The sequence below is a fragment of the Pinus tabuliformis genome, chromosome 2_2, assembly GCF_031772625.1.
Source record: "Pinus tabuliformis cultivar Carrire ecotype Pingquan chromosome 2_2, CPIR1, whole genome shotgun sequence".
Classification (NCBI taxonomy): domain Eukaryota; kingdom Viridiplantae; phylum Streptophyta; class Pinopsida; order Pinales; family Pinaceae; genus Pinus; species Pinus tabuliformis.
In genome coordinates this window covers 177,302,224-177,314,793 of record NC_142300.1, presented here as the reverse complement: position 1 = coordinate 177,314,793, position 12,570 = coordinate 177,302,224, and positions in this window count along the sequence as shown.

Sequence of the window (12,570 nt, the reverse complement as noted above, 5' to 3'; positions counted from 1 at the left end):
GATTCAAGTTTTTCTTTATCACCTGTCATATGCTTTGAACATCCACTGTCAATGTACCATAGATTTTCTTGTCCTTCTGCATAGAATGCTATCCCACATCTTTCTGTTTGAGGTTCCTTTATTTTCCATGTTTTGGTGCCTGAGGCTTGTTCTTTTTTTTGTTCTTGTACCTTTCTTTCCGGAAACCTGCTTCTACATTCAAAGTCTTCATGTCCAAAATTATTGCAAATAGAGCATTCAACTTCATTTTCAAGAGCTGAAAAGTTGTTATAGGTCCTTTTTGTAATCCCTGTCATACTTCTTTGTTTTTGAGCTTCCCTAGTCATGATTGTTTTATACGCAACACATTGAGCTGCTTTGTGACCAAAGTTATGGCAAGAAAAGCATTGTCCATTGAAGAAGCTTCTGCGATTATTGAATCTACCAGCCAACTGATTGTAATTTCTATTTTCATCTATTCTTGAACCAAATTGGGAAGATTTTACCTGTGGCTGGTTGTGGCTTTTGTTCACCCTTAAGCTGGATTGCTCCTGATAGTTTCTGTTTGACGTTTGTCCCTGCTTTACCTGATGATCTTCCTTGTTCTCTTGCTCATTTCTTCTTGCTGCATCAAGATAGCTTTTTGAAGTGGATGCTTGAGAAGTTTCTCCATTATAGCCCAGACCTGTCTTATTTAGTGGAGACCGCTGCACACTGATAATCTCATTCAAAGTTTCAGATCCTTTGACAAACTTGAGATTGATAGTTTTTGTTTTCTCAATTTCTTTTCTAAGACCAACAATTTCACCTTCTAATTTTTCAAGATGTTTTTCCTTTTCATCAATTTGAAATTGTAGAGTATCAATAATCATGTTCTTTTCTTCTATACATCTCTTGAGTCTAGTAATTTCATCATAAAGGTTATCTACATCTACAGCATCCTCATAATCATCATCTTCAAATGCCATTAACAATCTATATTTGTTACCTTGTTCATCTTCATCACTGTTTGATAAGCCATCACTATCTTCGTGGGTGTAGTAGCTTTTCTTATTTGCACTCTGTTTCTTGTTCCATCTAACTGGTTCTTTTCCTTTATCCTTATAAGAGCATTTTGCAGCATAATGACCTACTCTTCCACAAGCAAAGCATTTGAAAGGTAGCTTACCTCTGAACCTTCCAGAACCCCTTTGAAGATTTCTGACAAAATTTGATTCTTCTTCCTCTTCTTCTGGAACATGACTTGCTTCATAGTGATCTTCTTTGCCTGATGCTTTAAAAGCAGCTTCCCTTCTGTCTGATGGACCTCCCTTTCTCATTTCATAAGCAGTTAGAATTCCATGTAGCTGAGACATAGTGAGAACACGGAGATTTTCCTTTTCCTCTACTGCAGATACTTTAGATTCAAACTTGGGGGATAAAGATCTTAGAATCTTTTGAACTACTATAGTCTCTTTTATTTCTTCACCCAAATTTTTCATACAATTAACAATCTCATCTACCCGAAGAAAATAATTAGCCACACTTTCATCATTATACATCTTGAGAGTCTCATATTGAATCCTGAGAGTTTGAAGTTTAGCTTCTTTTACCTGTTCATCTCCTTCATAGCTAGTGATCATTTTGTCCCATATCTCTTTTGCTGATTTGAAGTGCATGACCTTCATGAACTCTGTTTGGGATATACTTCCTAATAGAGTACTGACTGCTTTTGCATTTGTTTCATACTGCTTTTTCTCAGCTGGATCTGTAGGAGTAGCTGAAGGAAAGGCATAGCCTGATTCTACAATGTTCCAAACTTCTGTACCAAGAGATTGAAGATATGCAGTAACTCTTACCTTCCAATAATTGAAGTTTGTCCCATCGAAGACGGGTGGCCTGATTGATGCTTCTCTCTCGTAGTTGCTCATGATGAACGATCTACCTTCAAGCGATCAAGCTTTTCAGAAGGACCTGCTCTGATACCAATTGTTGGAAATAATACTGAGAGGGGGGTGAATCAGTATTATCTAGCAATTTACCAAATCTTCCTTATTTGATTCTTTTGAAATATTCTTGTATATCAGTACCATAAAACAATGAGCATGAATAAAGAAAATAGACAGTCACACCAAAGAACACAAGATGTAAGGTGGAAACCCAATGCGGGAGAAAAACCACCTGCTGCAATATGTCTCTATCTTCTTTCAAGAAATTCTTTTTACAATGATTTTGTACTGGTGCAGTCCTTTACCAGCACGCAGGCTGCAACCTGCAGAGAGCTACAACTCTCTCTCGTTTTCCAGACTCTCCTGGAAGGGAGCTACAACCCCCTACTTCTTTTCATGAAGAATCAATAGATCAACAAGTATACAACAGATACAGTCTACGACAGATATCAGATCAGTAATTACAGAAACAACCCAGAACACCTTATGAACAGAAATATACAGTCAACAGATCATCTTAAGACAAGGACGCATATTTTCTTTCTGTGGCCTGCGACTGGACGCAGTGTACCTTATGCTGTTCTGCGTCCAGACGCACTGTTCCTCTTTGCTTTTCTGCGACCGACGCACACAGAAACACTATCGCGCCGCGTCTTTCGCTTCAGAGACGCACCCAATACCACAGTCGCGCCGCGCCCTTTGCCTCAGAGACGCACCTGAGCCTTTACTGTACTGCGTCCCGGCGCACTTTCCCTTCACTGAATCTGCGTCCCTTCAGATATAGAAGATAAGAGGACTTCAGAACCAACCCAAACACTCAGATCCACAGATCTGATCATGCGCCATATAGATCGTAGTCCATTAGAAGATTCGCCCTTATAGATTTGGACTAGATCTCACCAAGATGATGCTTAATCCAAATGAACTCCTTTGCTTTATATAGGCAAGCTTCTCCCCAAAGCGTGGAACAATACCACGAGCCGACACCATAGAAACACAAAAACCGTCGGCTAGATACCACACAAGAAACCCCACGTGCTTTTCTCTGCCTTGAAATGTGTGCACTGGGCGGACGCACCTCCTGAACGGCTGGCCTGCGTCCCTGGACGCGGGTTCTGTATGGTATACCTGCGGGGACGCACTTGCTGAACATATTTCCTGCGTCCTTCTTGATTTACCACCTGAATGAGTTTGCCATCAAGGACAACACCTGAATCATAATGCCAACAAGGGCTCTTCAGCCTAGATTAGTGCATTGAGGAAAAAGTAAATGCCAAAAACAATTCTAGGGAAGATGAATGCAGTCTTCAATGAGTTTGTTTTCTAGTTTGTGCCCTTGAACATCTTATACAGACGATCAAAAGAGTAACCAACAAACAAACCCATGAACACCCACAAGAGAACCATAGCTATCAGAAGTCCACCACGATTGGATGGTGAAATAAATCCAAGCATGGAAAATATCATTGTGACAAGTGTCATCTAGTTTCTTCTTGGGCTCCATCTCGTGTTTCCAATTGATTGTAATTTGAGATTGTAAGATAATCCTCACTTACCTAAACTCAACATAATGTCGGTTCTTGGATTGACATAATCTAATGTTGCTCATTTAAGGTCTTCGTCAACCTTTTCACGCCTCACAAAGGTTAGTCATTAATGTATTACCTAACCCTACAATATTTTCCATCAACTTCCTCTTGCAATGGGATTGTAGAGAGTTTCATCCATATGTTTTCACCTTGTTATGACTGAGATAACATTTCTATGTTATGTGTGCCCTCATTCTGACATGTATAAGCCAATCAACTTATATTTGATCAAATCTACTCTAGCATGTGTTGTTTTGATCAATCTCCCAACTACCTTTGTCTAGTGTAACATTTGACTCAGGTTTGACATTGAAGGCAGATGCATAGGCTTCTTGAGGCACATTCAAGAACGTTAACATAGTTATCCTTTTTGTAACCTTGTTCTATTCCCCTGTTTAACATGTGATACATCTGTCTATCTCACAAAGTATTATGAAGGCAAGGGATATGTGAAGGATGTATGTCACATACTCAAGAAAAGCTACCCTTCCTTTTACATGCCAATAGAAGGATGTACAACATTTCTTATGGTTGCAAGTGCTAACATGGTGGTTAAATATTGCTCAATATGATGATGTATTCAAATTTGGCATGAGACGGTTTGTTGCAACACTACTTTATGCTTGTGCATTAGCATAGTGGTCATATACATTAGTCTATGTTGTGTGTCAACAGTTCCATGTGTTTCAATAATACATTATGTGTTGGGTAACACATTAATGTAAAACAACAGGTGTCTATGGAAACCATTTTAACACAAAATTTGGTATACCAACATTACCCTATGTTCCAACAGAACTCGTTTTACTACCAGCGAGTGTTTATGCAGTAGTGAGGACATACATAAACTCCAGTGCTAGAAAAACAATGCAACAAAGGATCCATCAATCAATTAAGAGCCTCACAAAATATGTCAGACTGAAAATGCTCCAGCATAATGACAATTCTCTCACAGAACTAAGTTACATCACCCCAACGTAATAAAAACATATAATCATTATTAAAATGTATGGTGTGTGAACCATTAAGGTTTCATGGGCAATGAGTACCATATTATCAGCTTTAAGGCAAGGAGATCATGTAAAGACTATACATGAATCCTTTTTGAGGCATCAATTCACTTTCGTAATAGTTAATACTTGGTGGCCCAGATTTATACCTCTTGTTCCATATCAATGTCAAGGAGGCTTGTATATTATTTAACCCAACAATACCTAACCTTATTACAATTTGAAATTCATGAGTTTGTTTCTTTAATTAACAAAATGCCTAAAAATATACAACATTACAATTTGTACCTTACCTAGATAGTTAATAAAACATTCAGCAAAATGTGACTTAAAATGGGCATTAGGATCAGGTTTCAAAATCTCCTCCCAACCGCTGATAGACTGCTCAAATATACAACTATCACCCCCTAGCGAAAGAAGCTTGTCCCAATGACTAGATCACTAGATACTCTGGGGATTCCAAAGATCTTTTCCCGCCTCCACTCTTCTGGCTTAGGTTATTTAAATACAGGCTTGCTCAAGAATTCCATTTAAATTTGTAAGGGTATTTCTTATGGTTAAAATATTGTCACTTCTGTCCCTTTACGTGGATAGCATGGTTCAACATAAAATGCATAGAATTATCAAAGAGTATAACCTGAATGGTTAGTTCTGATGGATATATGCACAAAAGAATAAAGTACAGAATGGTGAGTTGTACTGCTACATTTGTGACACATGAGGTCTTTTCAAGTACATTTGTACTACTATATTTTTCTTACCTAATGCATTTATTGTGAGTTGTACTACTACCTTGCAATGACATTATTTTTCTGAATTATACTTGAATTTCATTTATAATAACCTGGATTTATATATTGCTTTTAACACCAAATTGACATCACAGTAAACATACGAATATCCCATTAAATATGACCTAAAGATGATTTAAAGAATCTCACCTTTATCCTAAGCATGTGGCAGAGTAATTTATGATGTGTGAAGTTTTATTAGAGGCGTTATTTGTTTGTTTGTTTTGGTTAGAAAAGGGTTTTCTCTTGGTTTTATGTGACTTTCAATTTATCATATGTAGCATGTTGAGAAATGGGAAAGAATAATGTGTGACATTTATCTTGCATAAATTGATGATGAATGAAAGAATACATAGTTTAACCAAGATACAACATGCTTTGGTAAAGGCAAAGGGACATCTTAAAAATATCCTAAGCATATACCATACACAGGGTTTGAACATAAGTAATATATGGCATTTTCATTTTGCAAATATGTTATTTTTTCTACCCAAGATATCACAACAAGAAAAATATTGATATTGTAGAAATTGTTTGAGGACCTCATTGAGGTCGATTTTTCTGATGTCCTACTTGATTGATACCTTCTCATGACAAGAAGACTTTAAATATGAATTAATATGTTCCTGAAACAAATCAGATTCAAATTTTATAGATATAAAAGATAAAAGCAAATTCCAATGCCTTCGTTCGATTGTTACTTGACTTTGGTGTGGGCAGGTTACAAGAAATGTGATTGGAAAAAGGATTGGAAGACAATGCAAAGCATGTCTTAGATATGATTCATTTGTTGTTAGAGATCCATCAGGCACTTGTGCCATCGACTTTGGAAATGTTTCTAGTAGGGATTCCTATGGTTTTTAATGTTGTGATTCTTTCACTTCATGGTTATTTTGGGCAAGCAAATGTTTTAGGAATGCCAGATAAGACATTGGTGGGCAGGTAAACAATATTTTTATAATTGCAACGTCCATTCCATGATATCCTCTCTTTATTGTTTGCTTGTATTTTGAACGTTTCTTTTGATTTTGTTTTGTCTTTTAACTATGAAATTGAAAATACTTGGTATCATGTCCATTTAAACAATGACCAAAGCTTGAAGATGAAATTAGTATTACACGATATGATTGAAATCATTTTAGTTGTTTTGTGTTAAAATATTTTCATGACTATTAGAAAAGTTTATTTTCATGTTGTTATTTGAGCACATGTTGTTTATATACTTTACCAAGTTCATGCATTAGAGAGTTAAATGTTTTTGAAAATAAAATGACAAGGATTAGACATCACACCTCGAATTTTTTTTCACAAGTTATCAACAACTTGATCTTTTTAGCACGTAACTTATTTGGCATGATTGTGCCTAAGCTTTCGTTGAAGGTAGATACTAAGTTACTAAGGTGTTTTTTTCTATGGTGACATTTTAATTGATTTTTTTATACAGGTCATCTTGCCACATAGTGGCCATTATGGCCCAACTAAAGAAAACTTGTTCGAGTTTCTTGCTTTTATGGGGAAAAATGGCTTTGACATTGTTTATGTGAAGGTATATGTCGTATAAATCCTTTATAGTCTACTTTAGTTTATATTTTAGTATTCATCATCTTTCATGTCTTACACTATGCATTGTGTCTTCTTTTGTTTTCAGAAATGAAACTCAATATTGATGTTAAGAAGTAGGAATTGAAGAAAGAGGAGAACAAGAATATTGGAGCCACAAATACAAAAAGGGAGAGAGAAGAGAACCAGTCTAGCGATATCCTTAGAGCCAATATCTCACATAAGACACACATATAGAGACTGATGGTCGAATCTTCAGAGTTGGTGAATTCACATGTAATTCCTTGGCAACAAAATAATAATGTTTTTAAGTGATGAAACAATATTTCATGTTTAAACTATAGTCCAACCAATATTAAGTTGGAAACTCATATTGTAATACTTGACATTTCATATAATATAATTTATGTGATTGAAATTATTTATAGTTACACTTGATATTGTTTATTATTGTAATTAACATATGTAACTTTGTGTTTTCATATTAGATGAACATGCATATCGTATGACAATTTTTAATTTAGTCGCAAAATCATACTAATTAATTTATGTTGATTAATAATGAACACAGAAAATCAATCTAAAACAACTAAATTAGTAGTTTATATTGATTAATGATGAACATAAATAAATTGAATATACAACTAAATTAATCGTTTATAAATATTATTAATGCAAGTAAATGAAATGAATACAACATACTAAATTAGTCATTTATATAATGAATATGGAACTACCAAAAAAAGATAAATGACTACTGCAAATGATAAATTTGTGATTACAAATGATGGCTAAATTTTGCATATATATGACTATTAGTAGCTAATTTATAATATCTTATAACACAGCCAAAATTTAGTCATATTTCTCTAGTCATTAATTGGTTTCAAACGATGACTAAAATTTGTATATATATGACTATTAGTAGCTAATTTACAGTATCTTATAACACGAGCAACATTTTGGTTATATTTATTTATTTATTTATTGGTTTTCTCAGGTGATCATATAGTAATATATTTTTTTGTATAGTTAATCATTAATTGTGGCAATTAATGACCAAATTTATGAATAAATATACTACTATATGATAAAATTGAGACAACCAATTAATGACTAAGCTAAAAACAACTAAAATTTGGTCACATTATAAGATACTATAAATTAGTTACTATTGGTCATCAACTAAAAAATGGTCGTTTATATGCAAATTTTAGTCATTTTTTTAGTAAATAATTAGCCATTTTGGACTAGTTCCATGATATCTTCATATGTGTTCATGTTCTAAATCTATCTACATTTTCCCCGTTATATTTTATATAGGTTTATTCCATATATTGCTCTCCGTTAACTGTTTCAATATCTCATAAAATGTTTTTCTCTCTTCCTATTTTTCCCAAAGGTTCAAAATGCAAATGATTTATAATTTTTCGATATTGCATACATGAAACACCATTTCTTCTTCCTTGAATTAGCAAAATTTAGCTACAACAATCAACATAATAGCACACCTTATGTATATAGTTACATTCAAGATATAGTGTAGCCAATAATAAACAGAAAACCCACATCTATATTCTCTTTTTCATATGGCACAACCAAATGTATAATGTTTCCTTTCCAATTTACTATTTGATGAGGGAATTGCATGATTGCATTCTTGTTCATGTATTTTTCTATGCACCTTGATGTGAACAAATCATTATGCATAGTTACATTGCAAAAAATCTATTTAATTATGTGTCGTAGACAGGGCACATCATATTCATCTTATGTCAATTGACATATTGTTTCAAAACAACTTTCACCATAAATACTCTTGAACCCAAACATTCTCTTAAATCCATGTCTCCTCATGATTTCCTCTATTTGCATCCATTTATGTTTATCTTCTTTGCATTTTTCTATATTTATCATATTTTCATGATCAATTAATGTTAAACTTTTTTTCTTGCAGAAAAGAGGATCAAAATGTCCAACAATTATATTTTCGTCATGGAACAATATGTCATAATTGTCTTCATATATAATTTGAATTAAAATGCAAATATATTTTCATTCTTGTCTTTTAACAAAGCCTTATTGGAACTTTTAGCCAATTCGATAACCAACATATACAAAATATGGTCCCCCATAGTCTTATTTCTTTAAGAACTATAAAAGATGAAGTTGATTTTGTCATCTTTACCAAATAATCATTTTGGCTATTTATAGAACTGTATTAATTCCTTGTAAATTCAAACTTCTAATTGTAATATGCTAAAACAATAGACTTGAATCTACTCTACTCATCGGCAGAAACAATTAAACAATTGCAAAATCACGAAGCATACAAGAGAAAGTATTCAATCAACACATTACATAATGATTTCCTGGGGAAAGCCACAACTAAAAACCCATGCTATCTATATATTACATTAGTAAAAAAATATGGGAAGATTACAATGCTTTGCTCAAGCCCAAGTAACCTCTACACTATCTCTATCTATCTCACTGCTTCCTAGAAAGCCTTGGATGAATATAATATGTTCTGCTCAACCTTGACCTCAACATGCACTAGTATTTTCTATCCTCTTCCTGAATGACTGCCTTTGGCCAATACTTAGCCAAATTCCTTGCCTTCCAAGCTCCTACTTCCTTGCACTATTCCCTTGGGAATTATCCCCTATTTAATAGGAATTTTCCTCTATTGGATTGTGTAGATGCTTTAGGCTCTTCCTCTGACTACATGCACCATCTGTACAATTTGGATGATCATACAACTGATAGTACACTATCTCTGAACTCCAATCTCAACTGGGTAACTCTCATATCTGACATGCATGAGTTATTTATGGTTGAATCATCAGTTTACTAGTTGATCTCTTCATGCAACACCACACTACTTTACCTCCCACTAGTCCCTCCAACAATTGGAACTATTTTAACTAAATTTAACTATGTTAAACTGAATTGATTAATTACAACTCAATATAAACTCAACCAGGGTTCCTATAATGTAGGAGACGCTCTACATGACTCTAGTTGGACCCTCAACTCGAATTAACTGAGCCAACTAAGTCAAATTAACTTAGTTAACTAATATAAGTTTTCATGAGATGTGGAATTACAATTTTATTCCCAATTTAATTCAAGGACAAATTAAATCAGGATCTTTCTTGATGTTATTTCTAACATTTCTTGTTGTTATTTTCAACAACAATCCATTTCTATTAATGCATCTATATTCAATTCATGTTGATAAGATAATATTTCTTAAGCATCTCATCTCTATAAACAGTGTCTGAAATGTTGTATCGTTCCTTCTCGTAATTCTATTAACATGTTTTTGAAATGCAATAAATGTGTATAACATCAAATAGGTAGTCCCCAATAGCATATGCAAAAAAATTTAAATGAAAAAGATTATGCCGGTATAGAATTACATATGTACGTTCCTTTTTAATAGCAAACATATGTTTTTCCATTGAAGTTTTAGCAATCACATTTCAAAGATGTTCTATATTCACTATGGTGTATCACTCCATGACAAGTACAACACAACTATTCCTTAGAAAGTGAAAATTTTGGATTTTTTCTCATGTGACTATTGATTAATTTGTTAGTCAACCAATAATTAGTCTCAAAGAATTTATTGGTTCTCGAATTCACTGAATTATCCGTATTCCAAATTTTCTATGTAACTCCAATATCTCTAAGACAACAAATTTGGAACAAAGGACAATTAGGAACATGAAAAACACAATATATCTATAGATGACAATGCCATAAGATAATATGTGCATTAATAACATATGCATATATCCAATTGATGATGAAACTCTACGTGAATAGGATGGAACATTTCTTCTATTATTTCATTCGATCGACACTAGTAGAAAATGATGAAATTAGTGACTAGGTGACTAAAAACATTAGTCACTGCAATTATTTCAAGTGAATTACTACTAAATTTGAGTAATTGTAAGTGACCGGACTAAAAATGACTAACTTAAATGACTAATTTAGTCTAGGTATAAAATATATGACCAGATAATATGTGACTAAACTAAAAGCGACTAACATAAATGACTAATTTAGTCTAGGATTAAAATATATGACTAGATAATAAGTGACAAAATTAATAATGATTAAAGTAAATGACTATTATAGTCCAAGAATAAAAGTATGACCAAATAACAAGTACAACAAGTATATGAATTAGTCATTTATGTTAGTAATTTTTAATTGTGTCACTCTAAAAATGGAAAATTACAATTTTGATACCGTAGTGGAAATTGCAATTGGAATATTATGGCCACATCCATGGGCCATCAATTTCTTCTAGATAGGAATTCCAACCAACCTTTAACACAAGAAAAAAAGAGCATGTACTTTTGGATTGAGACTTGAACCCAGGTCATCATTAAGGTAAGAACTCCAACTTATATGTAGACCACAACTCAACAAATATCCCCTCCCCATATTAAGTGGGTGCTTCCAAAGTCATTTCTCTTGCAAGTGAGAGGTACAAGGTTCAATTTCTCCCACCTTCCCATGTTTTCTCTTCACTAAAATGGTCATTGCAACTAAGCCACGATAAAAAAGTTCATCGTTATATCAATGCATTGTCAATTTATTTTAGGACTTCCACCTAGTGTTCAATATGTCGACATAGGAGAATAGTTTTTCAAGTTGTGACTTGAATTTGGGCAATCATTATAATAAATTTTCCAACTTGCTACCAAACCATAACATGAAAAACCTCTCCCCTCAATGTTAAATTGAGTTTTATATTGTATTAATGTAAATTATTATTCTTACCTTCTTAGAGATCAAACCAATTGATGATTAAAAAAATAATTGATTACTTGATATCTATCAAAGTTTGAACTCTAGACATTTGTGGCATATGTTAAATAACATACAAAATGTAACAATTTATAGTCATGATTTAGAATGGAATTCAATGATGGATTATTGTTACATTTGGATCATAGTTTCACTTATGGCCCTACCATGTTTAAAAGTGTTTAAGAATATTTGATTAAATTTAAAACCTTAGAAAAACATGAACAATATTAGATTTTTTGTGTAAGCTTGGCAGTACCTTTCTATTAATCATATGTAAAGTAGGTTACATAATATATGTCTGGTGGCCTCAACCTGCCCGAAGGAAACTAGGTATGTTTGCCACCAATCAGCTTCATAAGTCGTTCAAAACATAAACAGTTTGAGTATGACCATCCAAGCTTTATAGGTTGTCATATCTATCACCCATTTATATGTACTACTGACAATCTAAGTGATATCTGACCAGATCATTAAAAAAAAAAAAATACAGAAAAAAACAAAACAAAAAAAAAAACCATCAGAAACTTTCAGAAATTTCATGAATTACCAGTAGCAAATCATCAGATGATTCTACAGGGGAAGGTTCCTTTGCACTTGACCCTGTCATTTCATTTTGTTGCAGAATTTGTAGCTATTTTTCCATACGGCCAAGGCGGACATCCTGATGGTACTATTGTACCTATTCTTTCTGTATTTCCCATTGAATGTCCTCGAGGTTCAGTTAAAATTGATGGGTGTGCTGGGGGCCATCCAATTTTTGGGTTTCCGACATGGTTCTCGCCAGTAATCTCTTCATTACCCAATATAGTTGGAATAACTATTTGAAAAGATTCATCCTTCCATGGGTGTGTCCAAGGTCCATTACCAAAGATTCCCAATC